The sequence below is a fragment of the Mastacembelus armatus genome, chromosome 15, assembly GCF_900324485.2.
Source record: "Mastacembelus armatus chromosome 15, fMasArm1.2, whole genome shotgun sequence".
NCBI lineage: Eukaryota > Metazoa > Chordata > Actinopteri > Synbranchiformes > Mastacembelidae > Mastacembelus > Mastacembelus armatus.
The window spans coordinates 2,270,041-2,289,924 of NC_046647.1; the positions used below are offsets into that span (position 1 = coordinate 2,270,041).

At 38.0% G+C, this 19,884-nt stretch overlaps 1 protein-coding gene across 2 annotated transcripts in view; it reads left to right on the forward strand.

Annotated features, from left to right (window-relative positions):
* The first annotated feature begins 4,020 nt into the window (after positions 1–4,020).
* The window catches only part of ndst2a (N-deacetylase/N-sulfotransferase (heparan glucosaminyl) 2a), a 35,034-nt gene continuing 19,170 nt past the window's right edge, over positions 4,021–19,884 (forward strand). The window contains exon 1 of one of the 2 annotated variants that reach the window (XM_026308787.1): positions 4,021–4,147. The gene's annotated coding sequence lies outside the window, so the exon portion shown is untranslated. The remainder of the gene's footprint in view (positions 4,148–19,884) is intronic. The other variant, XM_026308789.1, reaches the window with a different exon arrangement.

Below are 19,884 nucleotides of genomic sequence, written 5' to 3' on the forward strand. Positions count from 1 at the left end.
GACTATCTGGGCTCTTAGAGAGCTGACAAACCATCAACCTCTGTCTGTACTTCATGTGTCACTGTGTTTTCATTAGCACTTTGAGTGAGTATTCTAATTATTTTCAACATGTTCATCATTTTCAATTCATCCTCTTCTTGTGGAAGATACAAAGAACTATATAACTCTGAACTATACTAACTATATATACAGTGGGTACGGAAAGTATTCAGACCCCTTTAAATTTTTCACTCTTTGTGTCATTGCAGCCATTTGCCAAAATCAAAAAAGTTCATTTTATTTCTCATTAATGTACACTCAGCACCCCATCTTGACAGAAAAAAACTGAAATGTAGAAATTTTTGCAAATTTATTAAAAAAGAAAAACTGAAATATCACATGGTCATAAGTATTCAGACCCTGTGCTCAGTATTGAGTAGAAGCACCCTTTTGAGCTAGTACAGCCATGAGTCTTCTTGGGAATGATGCAACAAGTTTTTCACACCTGGATTTGGGGATCCTCTGCCATTCTTCCTTGCAGATCCTCTCCAGTTCTGTCAGGTTGGATGGTGAATGTTGGTGGACAGCCATTTTCAGGTCTCTCCAGAGATGCTCAATTGGGTTTAGGTCAGGGCTCTGGCTGGGCCAGTCAAGAACGGTCACAGAGTTGTTCCGAAGCCACTCCTTTGTTATTGTAGCTGTGTGCTTAGGGTCATTGTCCTGTTGAAAGGTGAACCTTCGGCCCAGTCTGAGGTCCTGAGCACTCTGGAAGAGGTTTTCTTCCAGGATATCTCTGTACTTGGCCGCATTCATCTTTCCTTCAATTGCAACCAGTCGTCCTGTCCCTGCAGCTGAAAAACACCCCCACAACATGATGCTCCCACCACCATGTTTCACTGTAGGGATTGTATTGGGCAGGTGATGAGCAGTGCCTGGTTTTCTCCACACACATACCGCTTAGAATTAATGCCAAAAAGTTCAATCTTGGTCTCATCAGACCAGAGAATCTTATTTCTCATAGTCTGGGAGTCCTTCATGTGTTTTTTGGCAAACTCTATGTGGGCTTTCATGTGTCTTGCACTGAGGAGAGGCTTCCGTCGGGCCACTCTGCCATAAAGCCCCGACTGGTGGAGGGCTGCAGTGATAGTTGACTTTGTAGAGCTTTCACCCATCTCCCTACTGCATCTCTGGAGCTCAGCCACAGTGATCTTTGAGTTCTTCTGTACCTCACACCAAGGCTCAGTGAGGTACAGAAGATTGCTCAGTTTGGCTGGACGGCCAGGTCTAGGAAGAGTTCTGGTCATCCCAAACTTTTTCCATTTGAGGATTATGGAGGCCACTGTGCTCTTAGGAACCTTGAGTGCTGCAGAAATTCTTTTGTAACCTTGGCCAGATCTGTGCCTTGCCACAATTCTGTCTCTGAGCTCCTTGGGCAGTTCCTTCGACCTCATGATTCTCATTTGCTCTGACATGCACTGTGAGCGGTAAGGTCTTATATAGACAGGTGTGTGCCTTTCCTAATCAAGTCCAATCAGTTTAATTAAACACAGCTGGACTCCAATGAAGGAGCAGAACCATCTCAAGGAGGATCAGAAGAAATGGACATCATGTGAGTTAAATATGAGTGTCACTGCAAAGGGTCTGAATACTTATGACCATGTGATATTTCAGTTTTTCTTTTTGAATAAATTTGCAAAAATTTCTACATTTCTGTTTTTTTCTGTCAAGATGGGGTGCTGAGTGTACATTAATGAGAAATAAAATGAACTTTTTTGATTTTGGCAAATGGCTGCAATGACACAGAGAGTGTAAAATTTAAAGGGGTCTGAATACTTTCCGTACCCACTGTATATATATATAGTATATAATATTATATATATCATCATTGTTTCAACTGTGCTTCCTTACAAGGTTGCCCCTGAACTATTTTAAGTAATAATTCCTACAGGTTTGTTTGTTACACCATTTCCAAAGGGAACTTTGAGCTAACAGGTACAGATACAGGATGATTGACACAGGAAGGATAAGAATAACTCATCTGGAACCACCAGAAGGATCCCACTGAAATTCTTGGACCTGCCTGTCAGAAAATCTGAACAGAATGGGTCAGCACTTACAACAACACTATAATATGTCTGTGTGTATTTCAATTATTTACTGGGAAAGCTATAATGCTAAAGGGCTTCTGCTTCTCTCCATGTTCATATATGGACCTTCATTTCTTGGAGCCCTATTAGTATCAGTAAAAAAGATAACAGCCTACCACGTGCAAAATGTCACCATCAGAGAACAAGACTGGATCAAGTCTCCAACATCTACTATCTTCTGGAGCAAATTTAAAGAAAAAATCCATCCTATCAGATGGAACACATTTGGTAATAAAAATGTTTAACATCTTGCTGTAGACTTTGACATCCTCCAGGGATGTATAGCACCACACTGAGGGACAAAAGGATTTGATTTGTCTAATAGAGCTACAACAGATTTCTTCCAAAGACCAGGGAGGTTTGTCTAATGTGTGTAAAGTGGTCATGAATTCAGCATCACTCCAGTCTGACAGAAATTTAAGAATTCATCTGTATTTATTAAAATTGTGTTTAAAATATCATTTTGCTTGTATCACAGTTGGTAAACAAAAAATGTCACTTGCTAAAATGTAGCATAGTATTTGAAACCATACAATTTTTAATACCCCTATTATGTAAAATGGTATCAATAATAAGGATAAAATGTAATAAGTAATAATGGCTGTTTTGCATCTCTGTATAGCTTTCAAGTCTGCTTGTAGTCATATGTGTCCTTTAACTGAGCTACAATGTATGTGACTTCCAAACAACAAAGTCATTGATCTGCCCCTGGGCCAGAGCATCAGTAATGAAGGGGCCTTCATCCATGCTACCAATTTAGTCAGCAATTTAGCCCAAGTTCACACAATTAGTTGATGGTGTAGCATGATGCTCCAAGAAGAAATGATAACCATGCTGGTTAAGTACTTCAACTTGACCTACAGAAAAAATATGCCCAACCGATCCGACTGATCCACTGTTGGGATTTAAGCTTTCACCTCCCACTCTGTGACAGGTCAGAGTTAGTCCCATTTTTTTAAGATGAGTGAAACCCTGTTGAACTGCACCTACTAATATTTTATTTTTTTGGCAATTGTTCTGAATGTTTAAGCCTAATCTTTCAAAACTAGCATTCCTATTTCTCAAATATTTTTAAAACAAGTTCAAAATGTCATATAATATTTGAACATGAGAATTTGGAAAAACCTCTAGCAGATCAATGTGACAGTATAACAATATTGTAGTTAACTCCGATGGTTTGGAGGTGGTTAAGTCACTTTCAGAGTTAGAACAGAAATGTTAAACTTCAGAACAGCTATTGAAAGTCAAAATCAGTGCTGACCATTTTGACTTGTCCAAAGTGTTTGTTCCGTAATCACATAAAACTTCATGTCCAATTATTTTACTCACTTTTCAAACCACATATGTATATCAGAATAAGAATAAGCATCAGTTTCATTGGCCAGGTTTGTGCATACAAGCAACGAATTTGTGTGCAAACATTAAATATTTTTTTAAAGGACGGTAAGAGGTTAAAAAAGGAAAGCAAAGAAATAAAAAAAAATCAAATTGAAAAGGCTAGAAAAAAACAATATACAATTTGTGAAAATAATTATTATCGTTATTATAGTAATTATTATATATAATCGTTACACTAATAAATAACCATGCCGTGTTAATTTATTTCTCACAAATCATCTAGAACTGGAGGAACTGCAGCTCCACTGCGCATCTGTACAGCTTCCAAAACACACGCGAGGTTTGAAGAAACTTCACTGCCGGGGTTACCCATCCAAAATATTAGGTAAGACAAGACGCGTATCTAAATTACCATTAACATTCCTTAAATCTTTTCCGAATAGACGGAACATGCGGTCTTCGTTTGGACAGGTCTGTGAAAAAAAAAACATTAGACAAATAGTTTCGGGGCTTATTTTTTAACCCCCCCCCCCTCCACTCTGCCATATTTGGTTGAGTCCATCAAGAACCAAGATGGCGGAAGGAGTACTGATGCACTGAAGTTCACTTTTAACTCCAAATGCAGAGGTTTGTTGTACATGCCCTCCTTGCTTCGGACCGCGGTCTTTTGAGAACGGATCCCGGTAAGTCCGACGTTCCAGTCAGATTACATATATTGTGACAGTGTCTCTAAGTTAAGGGCCGTTTTACTCTACAGAGTCCTGTGAGCAGCACTGGTAGCCAGCCTCAGCGCTAGCTGCAGCGTTATTCCAGATCTCCCGGTGATTACCGTTTGTTTAGGGATGTTTGCTTGCGGCTGGGTTACATCTGGATATGCCAGGACCATGGAAGGAATAGAACACAGGTCGTGGATGTATTCATAGGTACAGGTTAAAGCTTTGCCCTAGGCCACTGAAAGCTGGCTTTAGCCGTGCTAACGTTAGCAACAGGGCTGATAGCATGTTAGCTGCTGCCCGTAGGCACAAAGTTTCCCCAGGTTTTGGCACACTTCTTTTCATCATGCAGTGACACTTTGGCATGCTGACTAGCAGACGGTCTGCTTTTATTAGAGTTGCGTGTGTGTGTGTGTGCATGTGTGTGTCTTTCATTAGTGGAGCAGTGTGTCTTCGTCAGTGTAACGTTAGTGGTACATCTGAGGTAGTTAGTGTGGTGGTATCTAACGTTACTCAGAACCCGGAGCAGTGTGTGAAGCTCGGGTGTTTCGTCCCCTGAAGTACACTGCTGATCTTCAGCATACGGCGATTACTGAGCCAGCGTTTCACTGGATCATTTCTGGGCTCAAATGTCAACCTGGTTGATCGTCCGAGTGCGGGTCCCATTGTTGTGTTGATGTTTATTCAGATAACCAGTGACTGAACGAACACAGCTATTCGCGTGTGTGTGTGTTTCAGTGAATTGTCGTGAAATAAATGAAAAGTGACTTGTAAATTGAAGCGAAAGATAAGGTGGACACCTTTCACATAGACTCCACCAGCATGGGATTCTCCACTTTCAGCCAGATGATGTTTGATATATGAATTAAATTAGTTTATGATACAAATGCAAGAAAAACTAGGTTAGTATTACCTTATCTAAATTATGTTAATATTGCTATTTATTCCAGATGGTCTTGTTTTGAGTTTATAAGTCTCAATAACAGAAATCTCTGCATTATTTCTGTTTCTTATCCTTCCCAGTCAAGCTTTGGCTTTTGTCCATGTTGCAGTCCAAACTGCACTGAAAATTAGTTATCACTGTTTATCTTGATCAGTCAACCTACTTTTGCAACCACGTTTGAATTCAGGCCAGATGCTGTCCAGGTTTGATGAACTGGTGTTTGTCTTAGGGATGGAAACTTAATTTAGTGATGTTAAAAAGTCACTTAACCAACCAAAGAGGAGAGAGAGACTAGGCATGTGTATGTATATAGAGACAAGAGGAAAGAAATGAAATTTAAATGTAACTTTATTTTGTTATGATCTAATAAACAACATAGCAGATTAGCCACTGAGAGCTGTCTGATCAATGGATTCATTGTGCAGATCTCTTCTTGAATGATAAGGGATAGAACTAGTGCACACAGGGAGCACCATACAGTATGCTCATTCAGTATTCTCCCATTGCTTTTTTTATTCTGGACTGGGGATGTACACATCTTAGCTTTCCTTTGTTCCTACTATGGCAAATACCAGCATGCTAATTAATGTTTGTTAAGCAGTTTTCCTCAATGTCTTGCTTTAATCAGTCCTTCAGGCATATGATGCCTCAATTCAGGGGCCACATTGTTTGAAGGCCAATTGTGTCTCAGCATCACAACAAGACTGTCCTATTTCAAGGCTCCTTCGAATGCAGCTGAGAAATGCTGTCTTCTTTCCCCACAGCCCAACCTATCTCAGCATTCTATGGATGCTAGTGGTGAAAAGCGAATATGGTGGACACAAGTGTGGCGTTTAGGGGTCTGACTGTGTCCAAGGAATAAAAATTGAACTTCAATTCAATGGAATAGATAATGAAAGAAATGTTTAAAACCAAGAGACCTTGAGAATCTTAAGCTGGTGTTGAAACATTTAATTTTCTTCCAACCGAACATAAAACAAAATAAAATAAAATTTCATATGTCAGATACAGAGGAGGTGTAAGAAGCAAAAATGTAGTAGATGCCAGTCTGGTGTACTTGCTTAACAGACAATAAGGGATGTAATCTAAGCTGGTACTCCTGATCAATTATTTCTAACATGAACAGCATAGTTCTGCACTTTACTTATTGGGGATACAATTTTGTTCCATTATATTTCCATAGAAATATAAACCACAGGGCAGTGTTTTGTTTTCTGATTTGTTACTTGGTGAATATCTGGGTTCTATTTCATTGTCAGTAATACCTGAAACATGCACACACCAAATTGCCTGTTGAATGTGTGTGCACGTACACCAGATGTACACCTATTTTTTGTCAAAATACCTAGTAAATCCTGGAAAAAATCATCTTACATCAGTGTATGCTGTAGGTTTGAGGGGCACTGAATGCAACTCAGCAAAGGTATTCACAGAACTCTGTTAATGTGCAACCAGGTATTTAAGAAAAGCAAGAAAATTTGGGTTCATTGCACTCTACTTTTCTCTTTTGAACATGAGTGTGTTCAATGAATTTCATGTTAATGTGCTCCTTAGGTTTAAAATAATTCAGGTTCACCAAAATCATTGGGAGTCATTTTGGCCAGTAAAATCTTGACCAAGGTCTGGCCCCTCTTGTCAGACAGGCACTGAGCCCTTATCCAAGCAGCCAAAACACATTGAAATAAGCTGTGTTGTTACAGGAAGAATCAGGAAGTTGCACATTGAGAATCTGCTGGCTTTAAAAAGCTGATTTCCTTTGTGACATTCCCCTTGATAATGACAGACTTGTTTATAAATGTAGACCCAGTTACTGCTAAGCTGTGGGTCCAGGCCCACCTCTGTCCTGAGAACATATTACTGATGTCTGCAATAACCCTTTATAACTAAGAGGAAGATCCAAAGGTGGTTTTTACAGGGAGGTCGTGTTTGTGTATGATGGTAAGGCTATTGAAATCCTAGCCTGTGTTAAATGGAGCTACTTGATTCTTCTGGTAAAGCCATGAAGTTTTAGGAATGTAACGGTTTCATATACATATATGGACTGAAACCTGCCAATTATACAAACATGGGTGTTATTTGACTACAAAGAGACAAAATAAAAGTGAAGTATAAAGGGGAATTTAGCCTAAACTGACAAAGCATTTTCTTTTTTTTAAAATCTAAATCTTACAATGCATGATTGTAGGGCTGCACCTATCGATCATTTTTCAGCGATTACTCAAGTAATCGGATAAAATTGACTTTTTTATTTTTAAACAATAATTCTATTGTGTAATGCATGACAGAAACGGCAGGTTACCTTGAAATGGTGTTACCTCGTGTCGGCTCCGCTCGGTGAGCCGGTCTGGTTCACAACTGAATGGTTTCTGTTCAGATGTTGACGAAGTGCTGTTGTGGTACACCAGTTCTACTTCACACTACACGTCATCTTTTTTAATTTTGAAATGAACCCAAACTTGGGACATTTTCTATCTTTTGTGGACGTTTCACACCCTGCCATAGTGCCAGCTTTGAAATGAGTTGTGCGACAGAATTTGCCTGTAATCGAATTCATTGATTTCCTTGACTTTTCGTTGCAGCCCTACATAATTGTGAAAAACAAAGTGGGTTTGGGGAAATGGCATTGCACAAATTTTTAGAAAGCTGACTTATTTTACTCCTGTGTCAGTGACCAAGACTGATTATCATATACATAAGACTCTTAAATAATGTCAAACCTATCTGTAAGTTTCTCTCTAAATTCACATAAACCATATTCTGACCTTGCTTTATCAATCAGGAAACTGTGTTGCTTCTATTATTGGATGCTTAATAGTTAAAGTTGATGGTTTCCTTCAGTGTGTGTTGATGGATGCATCTATTTTTAGTTGTGATGCTAGGTGTGAAGGATATAGAGACTAACATTAATAACATGTAACTTTAGAGCTCGGTAGCAATGTAAACAGTAAATAGTACACTTTCATTAAATATAACTAACAAATGTTCAACCACGTCTTCTAGTTCACTAAAAACGTTGATACTTCATTAAAAAATAAAAGATGATGTGTTGCATTTAACTGTGGAAATGCAATTACAACTTCATGACTTTCTGATTGTGAACTGTGAGTATGAAATTAATGACCACTATCTCAAATGTGTATGTTCTTTGATAGAAATGTTTCCTTTTTCAACAAAATTAGAAAAGCTGAATTGTTTTTGCACATTCCCAAAAAACACATGTATGAAGGTAATGCAATTGTAAACTACATGAACAAAAAGCAAATAGTGCTATATGTTCATTTAAAATGTTTTCACTAAATCAAACATGCTTTGTCGCACATTTTGTTTTCTACCTTTTGAACAGTTTAAGTGGTGTTATGGCTGTATTGCCTTTTATATGCTCATAACTCAGTGCTACCCAATGCTGTCACTATGTCCCCAGCAGTGGTTAGTTGTCTCCTGCAACATTAGTACATGGGATGCACAGGTTATATTTAGATCGCTTTGCTTGACGGGGAAAGTTTCTCTGTGAAGGTCTTCAGTGATCTGGGTTTTCCTCAGTTATCTTCCTTGTATGTCACTAAATCGATCATGATTTTAAGAGTAATGCTGGGTTTTATAATCTAATCTGACCAGGGTATACATGTGAACAAAATTGTTGGTACCCTTCTGTTAAAGAAAGAAAAAGGCACAATAGTTACTCTAATAACTTGAAGCTGACAAAAGTAATTATAAAAATGTGAAAATTAACTAATGAAAATCCAATATTGTTTTTGAATTGTGGTTCAACAGAAGCATTTAAAAAAAGAAACTAATGAAACTGGCCTGGACAAAAATGAGGGTAACCCTAGAAAAGATTGAAAAGAATTTGGTCATGTTAAACTAAAGTGTGTCCTGTAATTAGCATCACAGGTGTCTTCAAACTTGATGCTCCTCTGACTACAGTTTTACATATTATTCAAAAGTTTAAGGTCCACAGGACTGTAGTCAACCTCCCTGGATGTGGCCTTAATAGAAAAATTGATGACAAATTCAAGAGACGGATAATACAAATGTTAACCAAAGATCCCAGAACAACTTCCAAAGGGATTAGAGGTAAACTCCAAGGTCAAGGTACATCAGTGTCACATCGCACCATCTGATGCTGTTTGCCAAAGTGGACTGGAATTTGCCAAAATGCATATTGGCAAGCCACAAAGCTTCTGGAAGAATGAGGTTTAGACAGATGAGACAAAACTGGAGCTTTTTGGCAAGTCACATCAGCTTTATGTTCACAGATGCAAAAATGAAGCATTCAAAGAAAAGAACCTACTGTGAAACATGCTGCTTTACTATAGCTGGCACACGGTGTCTTGAATCTGTGCAGGGTATAATGAAATCTCAAGACTATCAAGGCATTCTGGAGTGAAATGTGCTGCCCAGTGTCAAAGGGCTTGGCCTCAGTCACAGGTCATGGGTCCTCCAGCAGGACAATGACCCAAAACACAGCTAGAGACACTCAAGAATGGCTAAGAACAAAACATTGGGTTATTCTGAATGGTCTTCTATGAGCCCTGATCTAAATCCTATTGAACATCTTTGGAAAGACCTGAAACATGCAGTCTTGAGAAGGCACCCTTCAACCCTGAGACAGCTGGAGCAGTTTGCTCATGAGGAGTGGGCCAAAATACCTTTCGACAGGTGCAGAAGCCTCATTGAGAGTTACAGAAATTGCTTGATTGCAGTGATTGCCTCAAAAGGTTGTGCAACAGTTTACGTTTTATGGTGTTTTAGTAGGGCTGTGCAATTAATAAAATGTTGATTTTGATTTCGGGTTTCAATGATCACAAAAACTATGTAATCGAGGAACCCATTTTTCATGCTATTTTGACGCGCGTGCACATTTTTGCCCCTCCGGAAGCCCGAACTCTTTCTATACTGTTGGCGAAACAAGTCGCGGTATCTGGTGGCATTTAAAAATCAGCATGAGTGAAGCTGGCGGAAAGAGAGCAGCCACAGAAGTCTTTGGTCAACAAAAGGGGTAGAAGCAATTCCATTTTTGGGAACAGTTTGTCATCAGTGGCATCACACAGTCTAGCTTCGTGTCTTCAACTTTATTGAAGTTTTTTTTTCTTCTCTTCCTCTGTCAACTTTAGGGCTATTCTCATTTTGATGGGACCTACGGTTTGTACACCAGGTGGCCCGAACCACAGAGAGTGACTGCTCAATCTCTCATTCACTCTCATTATAAGAGGTCCAGGAGTTCTGGTGAAAAATACAAATGAAGGCTGTTTCTTTTGCCAGCAATCCTTCATTTTTTTGACTATCTTCACAAAATTGTAACAGTCTATTTGTTGAAGCCTCTTGGCTCTGTTAGTAAAGGAATTATTTTGATAGGTCTTATAGTTTTTCTGTAGTCCTCCATTTTGTGAGGTGAAGTTTTCTCAGCTTCTGCTGTACTGAACCTGCTTAAAGTGCTGTGTCACTGTCACTCCCCCGCCCACTCTGGGCTCAGGTCACATAGCAGTAGCAGGGACCACAGCTGCCTGTGGTTGGAATCCACATTCTGGACCCTCATGATGGCGTAATGTTTTAGTTTACTCAATGTACAGTGGTGTGAAAAATGTGGCTGAATTACAACAATTCTGCAAAGATGAGTGGGCCAAAATTCCTCCACAGCGCTGTAACATACTCATTGCAAGTTATCGCAAATGCTTGATTGCAGTTGTTGCTGCTAAGGGTGGTCCAACCAGTTATTAGGTTTAGGGGTCAAACACTTTTTCACACAGGGCCATGTAGTTTTGGATTTTGATTTCCCTTAATAATAAAAACCTTCATTTAAAAACTGCATGATGTGTTTACTTGTGTTATCTTTGACTAATATTTAAATTTGTTTGATGATCTGAAACATTAAAGTGTGACAAACATGCAAAAAAGTAAGAAATCAGGCCAACACTTTTTCACACCACTGTAGAGTCTTTGTTCTCTGAGAGCTGAGGGACATATTCAGATTTTGTCCTCAGAGTCAACACACAAAGGTCTCTCTCGCACACACACCTACACATACACACACACTATAATAAGCTGATACAGTCCATATAAAACTCCATATAAAAGCCAGAAACAAGTTTTCTATGCACAGGCCTGTGTAAAGAGTTAATGGGGCCACTTAGTTGTCAACAGTAAAAATCACAAATTTTACCTCTTCCCAACAGGGGAAACCACCAACCATCAAAAATGCATGATTATATAGTGTCATGGCTGTGCAGTCAAAAAATGGCGTTATAATGGCAGTCAATGGGGCAAAAACATCCACGAACAGTAAATTAGTCAGAAAAAATTTAAATCTGATGCTGCGCAAAAACTAACAATGCATCAAAATCAGTGTTTTTACTAATCAAGACTGTGCTAGGGGCAAAAAAAATATCCAGTCCACAATCACTTATTATATTGAAAATAAGGCCTTACTCATACTAGGCGATTTGAACTGTGTTTTAACGCATTTGACCCCGAAAGCGTGGTTTGTTTGACTAGTGTGAGCACTCCAACCGCTGTCCATGGCCGGGTTGGAAGAGGTGGGCCAGGGCATGGTTCAGCTGGGCTCGGATGCGTTGTGTGAGTGCTAACCACGCCGGAGCATGGAACTGGAGATGTGACGTCACTTAAGCGACTGTTCCTTTTAACCAACCTGGTGGTAAAGGGATCACTGTGGTTACTAGACATTTGGGCAGATGAGAGTATACAGGAACCACTGGATAGTGTCAATATATGGGAACTCTAGTCAGTTATTAAAGGTGCAAACTCCTCGCTGAACTTCAGCTGCCACCTTGCAAACCTCCTGATATGTGTATCATGATTTTTTTGAAAATCTCTGAGCGACAAAAACAACAGAAACTAAATTCTTTGGTCACTTCCAAATAAATGAACTAGGTCTGTTGTTGTGCAGCAAGTGTGACTCTTCATTAGCTTGGGTGTGGGACTGTGAAGTGTTGCATTTTATGTGCTCTAGAGAATTTAGACATTAGTATAATTAGAAATGTGCCTTATACACCGAAGCGACTTATATATGTTCTCTTTTTTTTTCTGTTCAACAAGGCTGTTTTTGCTAAAAGCTACTAATATTCCGGTGTGACTTCTAGTCCTGAAAACACAGTATACTGTTTTGCAGTGTCTGCTACTCTGCTTCTTGTCGGGCTTTAAATACCCGAAATATCTCCACACTACAGACCCTTCTTCTCAACAATGCTCTCATCTTTTTGAGCCCTGGGCTGTGTCCATTTTGGTGTTTTCATCATTAACAACTTGAGTTGTTAACATTTTCTGTTCTGTTCATCTTCTTTAACCAGTTCCCACTCCTGATGTACTGACTAGCCCAAACATTAGCATGTGAGCTGCTGCTGGCTGCTCCTCCATGCTCTGTGCTGTGTGCGTCAACCTAACTGAAATACTTTTCATTATCATTGGCTTGTCGTGTCAAAACAATTATGGAATGAGTTGTTAAAGCAAAATTATATTACGAGTGGCTGGTAATCGTAAACACATGCTAAATTATTGTCTCACTGCTCAGTCTTATATTTCTGCTGCTATTTCTGGCTGGAAGACCTGTCCATATTGAAGAAAAAAACTTTTATCGAGATCGACCTTAATCTTATTGCGATGCAAGATAAAATTTGATATTTGGCACAGCTCTAGTTTGGTATGATGTACATGGGCTCGATCATGTACTGAAGCACATTGGTCTTTCGAAATATATTAGGCAATGTCCTTAGAGTTGGGTGGAAGTTTTCAGAAGTGGTAAAATGTGCGTTGATTTTTTTTTCAGTTCCCCTGGTGGCACTGGAGCATTCTGCTCCATTTAAATATTTGAAGTGTAACTGTACTTGTGTGTGCACACAATATAGAGTCCCGGGAGCCACCTTTTTTAATCCACAAACATGACAAGGCAAAGCCATAATGTTGTGTTGAGTTTTGACTTGATTCAGAATCACAGAGGATCTCAATTTTTTTTCACTAGCCATATGTTTTATACTGTTACTTCGTGTTGCTGTTTGTTTGATTGTTGATGCAGTTTTTAACCTCAGGCAAATATTTTAAAATGTAATTGACAGCAATTGATTTAAATAAGATTAAATATTTGCTTTTTTATATTTGACAGCTCCTTTATTATTCTGTAGTATTAATTTACATCAAGTGAAACGTGACTACAAAAGTAGGGGTTAAGAAAATACTTACATTGAAGTAAGTATTTTCTCACATGTTATAAAGATGCTGGCCTTAGTCTAGTCATTAGTGTCTTAGGTCACTGTCTGATGGACATTTGCTTTATTTTTGTGTACTTGCCATGTATCTACAGTATACTATCTCTAGAACTGGAAACAAAATGTGATAGGCACGGGGCACACACGAGCATGACCAAACATGAGCATTTGGAAAATCTTATAAAACTAAACACAACAGGCTACCTTTTGTAAAACCTATTTTTGCTGAGACCAGGTGTTGAGTCAGTCCTAGTCTTTTTGATGGCCAGAGTGCCATAGCATTCAAATTGCTTATTCTCAGTTGTTTATGCTTCTCCCTTCAGTGCAGCTTTAACAATAGTCAAGAAAACACCGGTTTATAAATTGAATAACATGGTTTTTGGGTTACTATATTTTGGCATTTATATGGTGCTATATTTGTGGCATATTCCTGAGTAAGCATGAGCTGGTATGAGATTCTCACGGGACCTAAAAATTTCAGGGTATTACAGCATGCAATTACAGTTAGAAAATGTCTTATTTTGAAATGTCTGGGTAAAAACAGCTCTTTTCTTAAATACAATAGACGTCTTTTTTTAAACACAAACACAACCCTTTCACACATGTGCTAGTGGAATTTAGTGTGTAAAACTAGAACGATACACTTTTTCACTTACACAGGCAAAATTAAGCACAAAAAAGTGGCATAAAATCTCATAGAGGAGTTAAGAGTAGATCTGAGGTTCAAAGATGTGTTTTTAAATATTTCAGTATAAATTAGGATGTCTGAGTGTATCTGAATGTTTGTGCTAATGGGGCAAATATTGGAACCAGTGTGTCCATTGAGGAAGCAACTAGCAATTGTCTTTCCAGCAGTGATGGTAATGGTAGGTGTTGTCGGAAAGAGGCTTCCTCACCTCATCAGCAGTGGAGGCCATCTGTCCATCATAACAGACATTATGTAATGACTTTTGAAATGTCACTGAGTAATTTGTAGACATTTTCCTGTGTTTTTCAAAACATAATCATGCTGTTCTATTGATACATTTTCCATTTAAGAACTAAGGATGCACTGCACACACAGCAGGGGTTTAGGAAACTCATCAGTTTGTATATGGACATTTTTGCTATTTAGAAATACAGCTTGCTGGAAATGATGAATGTGTTCATGTGGTAGTCATCAATTGATTTTGAATCTCCTGCTGCATTTTGATAGATAATCACTGATTCTGGCACGTTAATGTGACACATACTCGAGGAGTGAATAAGAATTATTGATCAGGCAAACAGCAGCATGAAAACAACTCTGCATGGCTGCTTTTTGAAAAATACATTTAGTAATCAATCTGCATTGTTATCACCTAACAAGTTGTAAAATTTCAGTGTGAAATTGTAAATGCACATCATGCCCAACAAAGCAAATGTTGGCAATATTAAATAGCTATAATAGTGTGAGCTCTTTTACCTTTATAGAAACCTTTCTTCCTGTTGTTAATGTGCAAAACCAGCTACCACCCAGGTTTCCTTCTTGGGATAACATTTTCCACTCATTACTTTTTGTGTCATTGTGTCACTTGGAAACCTGTCTGTAGAGACATTTCCTATGCCAATAAATGTGACAATGAGACAATAAATGCAATTAAAATTTGAGATTTTTAGCTGTTCATTTTAACTTTTCATTATTTATTATTTTTCTTTATCTGATTACCTGATTAAACAATGTAATAACTAGTACTCAATTACTAAAATAATTGATAGCTGTTTCCTACATGCATCAAAATCTGCCAGCAATGGAGACTGTATAAGCAGATGCCAGCTTTAGTTTTAAACCAAAACTTTTCTTTGTCATTTTGTCTGCAGTCATTTTGCAGTTCTCATTTAACCTCTAAACATTATGAGAGAAGTCCCTGTTTTAGTCCCTGTTTTACCTCAAGCCAGTATGAGCGTGTCTTTACACACTGTGCTTATAATACTTCAGACATGACATGCTGCCCTTTAACTATCAACATCCCATATCCCGTCTTGTAAGCACTGACCCCTCCTCGGAGGTTCCTAGAAATTGATGTAGTACGTCCTCCTGAATGTGGGCAAAATTTGGCTTCTTTAGCTCGTTTTCAAAACAGGTGAAGGGCAGCAGAAATAAAAGCAGAGCCTGGGATAAAAGGTGTAACTTCATTTACTATTTAAGTTCGATAGTGGAAAGGCCCAAAAATGTTCACAACTGAAGCATCAGTATACCATCTTTCACCGATTTCTTTAGCTGCTGCCATATGTTTAGTAATTAAGTTGGCTCTAGCAAAACTAATTTAAAAAAAATTCTAAAAGCATTCATTCAATATATGCAGTCTATATATTTCCACACAGATAACCATCTTATACTGACTTAACTGGGATACAATATCTTTTAAATTTTCAATCTGAGGCTTTTGATTAACATAAGATAATAATTTTACTCTTGCTGACTTGATACATGGTAGCCTAATTTCTTTCAGTGAATTTGATTGAGAAATGATGAGATAAACTTTGATTCAGGAATTTTATTATAAATGAAAATGCTTATGAATGTCATTTTATTTATGAAATTGCTTTTGCCCGTCTATAAATGATAAATGCCCCTTTTCTATTGACGTATTGCAGAAAACATAGTCTGGGAACAGCTGAAACCCATAGCTTTGCAATGTTGAGTATTAGTTGAACACCGATCACGGTGCCTTTTCAGAAAATTGAGCTTATCTGAAGTAATGCACAGCTTTCAAATGCAGATGTCTCATTTGGTATAGTACAGTCACTATGTGTTGACTTTTTAGGTGTAATTGTGGTAGGTTCATGTCCTAATAGTAACTGAATGCAACATTGGTACTACATCTAAGAAATATTGTAAAGGTTAAGGTGTTGTCGCATTGTGCGTTCAGCAGTAATATGTACGCTGTTGGTGTGTTTCTGCAGGAACAGTGTGTTCAGGGCATTATGAAGAGTTTTTGTGGAAAGTGTACCTACAGGTGAGATGGGAAGATATGTTATAACAGGTTAGGACATGTCAGGCTGTAATGACTAGTTCTGCAGCAAACCTTGCTCAGGCTCATTCGTCACCCTTTGCTCCCCAGGTTTGACTCTCCTGTGTTCTTCAGAGTTCTTTTCACAGGGACTGGCTTTGGGAAAGTTTGACTTCAGTTTCTGATGTCAAGAGGAATGCTTTTTTTAAGTTTGACTTCAGTTTCTGATGTCAAGAGGAATGCTTTTTTTAATGTTTGGAAAAATATTTAGTGCTTGTGATTATGAGGTTGCTGTGAAAGAAAACAACTTTGAAGCATCGGACAGTTATTTTAGATTGTTTTAGAGTTTTAAGTTTAAAATCTCATTTTTAGGTAGAGTAGTAATTCTTTGTTTATTCATCTTATATTATTTTAGGGACATAAGATAAACATTTTTGCTTTAGAGACTTATTTCATATACAGAATACATCACTTGGTTATTTTTGGTAACATGGTATGAGTCAAGTGCAAACTCTCACAGTGTAATTTTATCCATCAACCCTCCAAAACTTTTTTTAAGTACCATATTTTCCAGGCTATAAATCACACAAGAATATTAGTAGCTTTTAGAACAAAAACTTGTTGAACAGAAAAAAAAATAGGCTAGAACATATCGAGCAGAAGTGCATTACGGATAAGGCTGTTCCAACTAATCAATATTATCAATAAAATTCAATTATTAAAATAGTTGGCAGCAAATGTATTTAGCAGTTAGTTGGATCTAGTGAAGTAGCTGTTGGCGACGGCACACGTTGACACATTGAGCAGCTTGCAGAGACAAAGATGGCAAAAGCAGGGAAGTGAAAGTCACATTTTATATAATTAAACCATTTTTACAGTTAAATGGATAGTATTGGTTCCTTTTTGAAGTTCTTTTCTGTTATGTTAGCACTTTGAATTGCGTAGTGTATGAATGGTGCTGTACAAATAAATTTGCCTTGCCTTGCCTTGCCTTATGTGATGTGAAAAATCAGTCAGCCAGTAAAATGTTTGCTATGCACCAATTGACGCAGTAACTTGTGCATCTTACTGAGCAGACAGACATTTGTTTTACCTGATGTTAGTCCACACTGACATACTTAAGACACAGGCAGGAGACTCATGTTATGTTTAATCTCTGTTTTTTTGGTTTTTTTTAAGCTTCATGTCTGTATTCCCCCTGGTGTATTTTATTTTATTTTTTTAAGCTGCTGTGTCTGTTAAACTAATGGTGAAAACGCCATACACACACACACCACATGGTAGTATTGGTGTTAGTGGCGGCTGGCCAATAGAGGGCACAAGGGCACTGATTCACCACTCCCCACATTACCTTGAATAACACTTAAAAAAAAAAAAAAAACTTTTACATTTTATTAATAATAAAAATAATACTTTGAAATATATGCATATATTTTTTAGATTAGCAAGATAAATATTATATAGTTAGTGAGTAAAGTGCCTAGACATGCCTAGAAACAAAAGCGTCCTGCCTGTTAAGTGACAGATTGTTTAGTTGTGGCTCCTACGGATGACGTCACATCACATTGGCCTGTCAGTATACGTTGACTAATGCTATTTAGAGAAATAGTTAGGGTATGTGTGTGTACTTCATCTGAATAGCTGAATTCACAAATAAAGCATTTGACAGGGCTAAGCTGTCCCTTTGTTCTACATTTGCAAACAGAAGTAGAGAGCATTAGTCCAGACTAGCTGAGTTCTCTGTCATCTGGCATTATGTAACATGTTCCCTCTCTTCCATAAGCACTACGCAGTAGGCTGCTCATAGGCAATCCCTAAATCACAAAAGTGTGACTGAGGAGCAAATAGTTATTTTAAGCACTATGTAGATATCACTGTCACCCTGGCTGAAGTGAAGTGGCTTGCTAATGAGTAGTCTGCAGTGCTAAAGAGCATTAAAACAGTGTTTACCTGAAGGAAAACAACTAGGCGATATGTTTCCCTGCAGGCTGGAATACTGCAGGATTGATTCTCTGTGCTCAGAATGAGAAATCAAAGTGTGAAGAGACAAGGGGACAAAAATCAGTAGAGGTCATGCACAGAATGAATGCATTGGCATGTGATACAAATATGAAAACTGAATATCTTTGAAAGTCTAAAGACCACGGGAGTCAGTGAATCTGTACAACAGGGATGTCCAATTCAAGTTTTTTTTTATTTTTTATTTATTTATTTTTTTGCCTCAAAGATCTGAGTTCTTTCATTTGCTAATGCTGAGTTGGAAGTTTTGTTTTAGTCTCCTATCAAGTTACTCACAGTAGTAAGATTAATTAGTGACAGCTGATATGATCAGCCTCCACGGTTGCAGTTTCACCATGAAAGTCACAGCAGTAGGCTAAAACGAATGTCAGTGTTTTGTTACCATTAGATTTGAGTTAATCCTCATTTCTTACCATTTCAGGTGTTAGAAGCTGATATATCCAAATCCTTGTTTCACAAATTCAGATTTTCAGTCTGATAATGTTTATCACCTGTCTGTTATAAAGTCAACCAGTGCCATAAGCAAACTGGGGTGGAAAGCAAATGTATGGGAAATTGGTCAGCTTTATTTTAGCCTAATGTTGGCTTCAGACATCCAACTTGCCAGTGACAAGACTTCACCAAAAATCCTCGTAGATTATCTGACAAGTACCCCGAGTTCTCTGGATACTGTTACAATTTTGGATACCTAATTCTAAGTACATACACACTAGGTCCTCAAAAAGCACCTAGGGGATTACAAGTCATGTTGATTTTTGTTTAATTGTTTGTACAGGTACAGAGCAGATTTTAGATAAAAAGAGCTTCCACAGAGCTCACTTCTATTTTGATGAAAGCAGCTGTTAAATTATGCACATCTCTGACACACCAATAAAGTCACGAGCATGTGCTTCTATCTTTCCGCTTCCCTTTTTCTTCACCCAATTCTATGCTGAGAAAAAGTAGGTGAAGAACTGGAGACGAAATCTGCCACAGAGGCAGTTTTAAACCACAAGGAAACATGTTGGTGTGTGTAATGGTTTACAGTTTTCTTCAGCAAATGAAACATCCTGTTATGTGACTGAAGTTTTATTTATAAGTCTGTTAGAGCCAGCTAACTGAATAAACTCCATCTGTGGAGGAATACATTGGAAAACTGTGGTTGAACTCAAGAACGCTAGTGTGGACCTCGAGTTAGTTTTGCAAGCTGTATTAATAATTGATTCCAAGCAGTAATAACTATATAGACTCTTGTGCTGCTTTTACACTATATTGAAATTTAAGTGAAAGCTATGTACGGTAATATAAAATTTGGTCTGAAATAAAGGAAATAATTGCTAGGTCAGGCTGTTTGCTCTTTGTTTGCTCTTATACTGGAAAAACAAAGAGTAACAAATAATCATATGAATTACATACATTTTGTACTTGCCAGTCAGAAATTTGCCTTTGAAGGTGTGTTGTAGTGGACATGAGCATTATTGTTGCATTCTAATGAGGTTAAAGCTTTAAGACAAAAATGTTTGACAAATGTCCTTCCTTACTCAACATAGTCCTAAATTCATTTAAATATTATTAGTG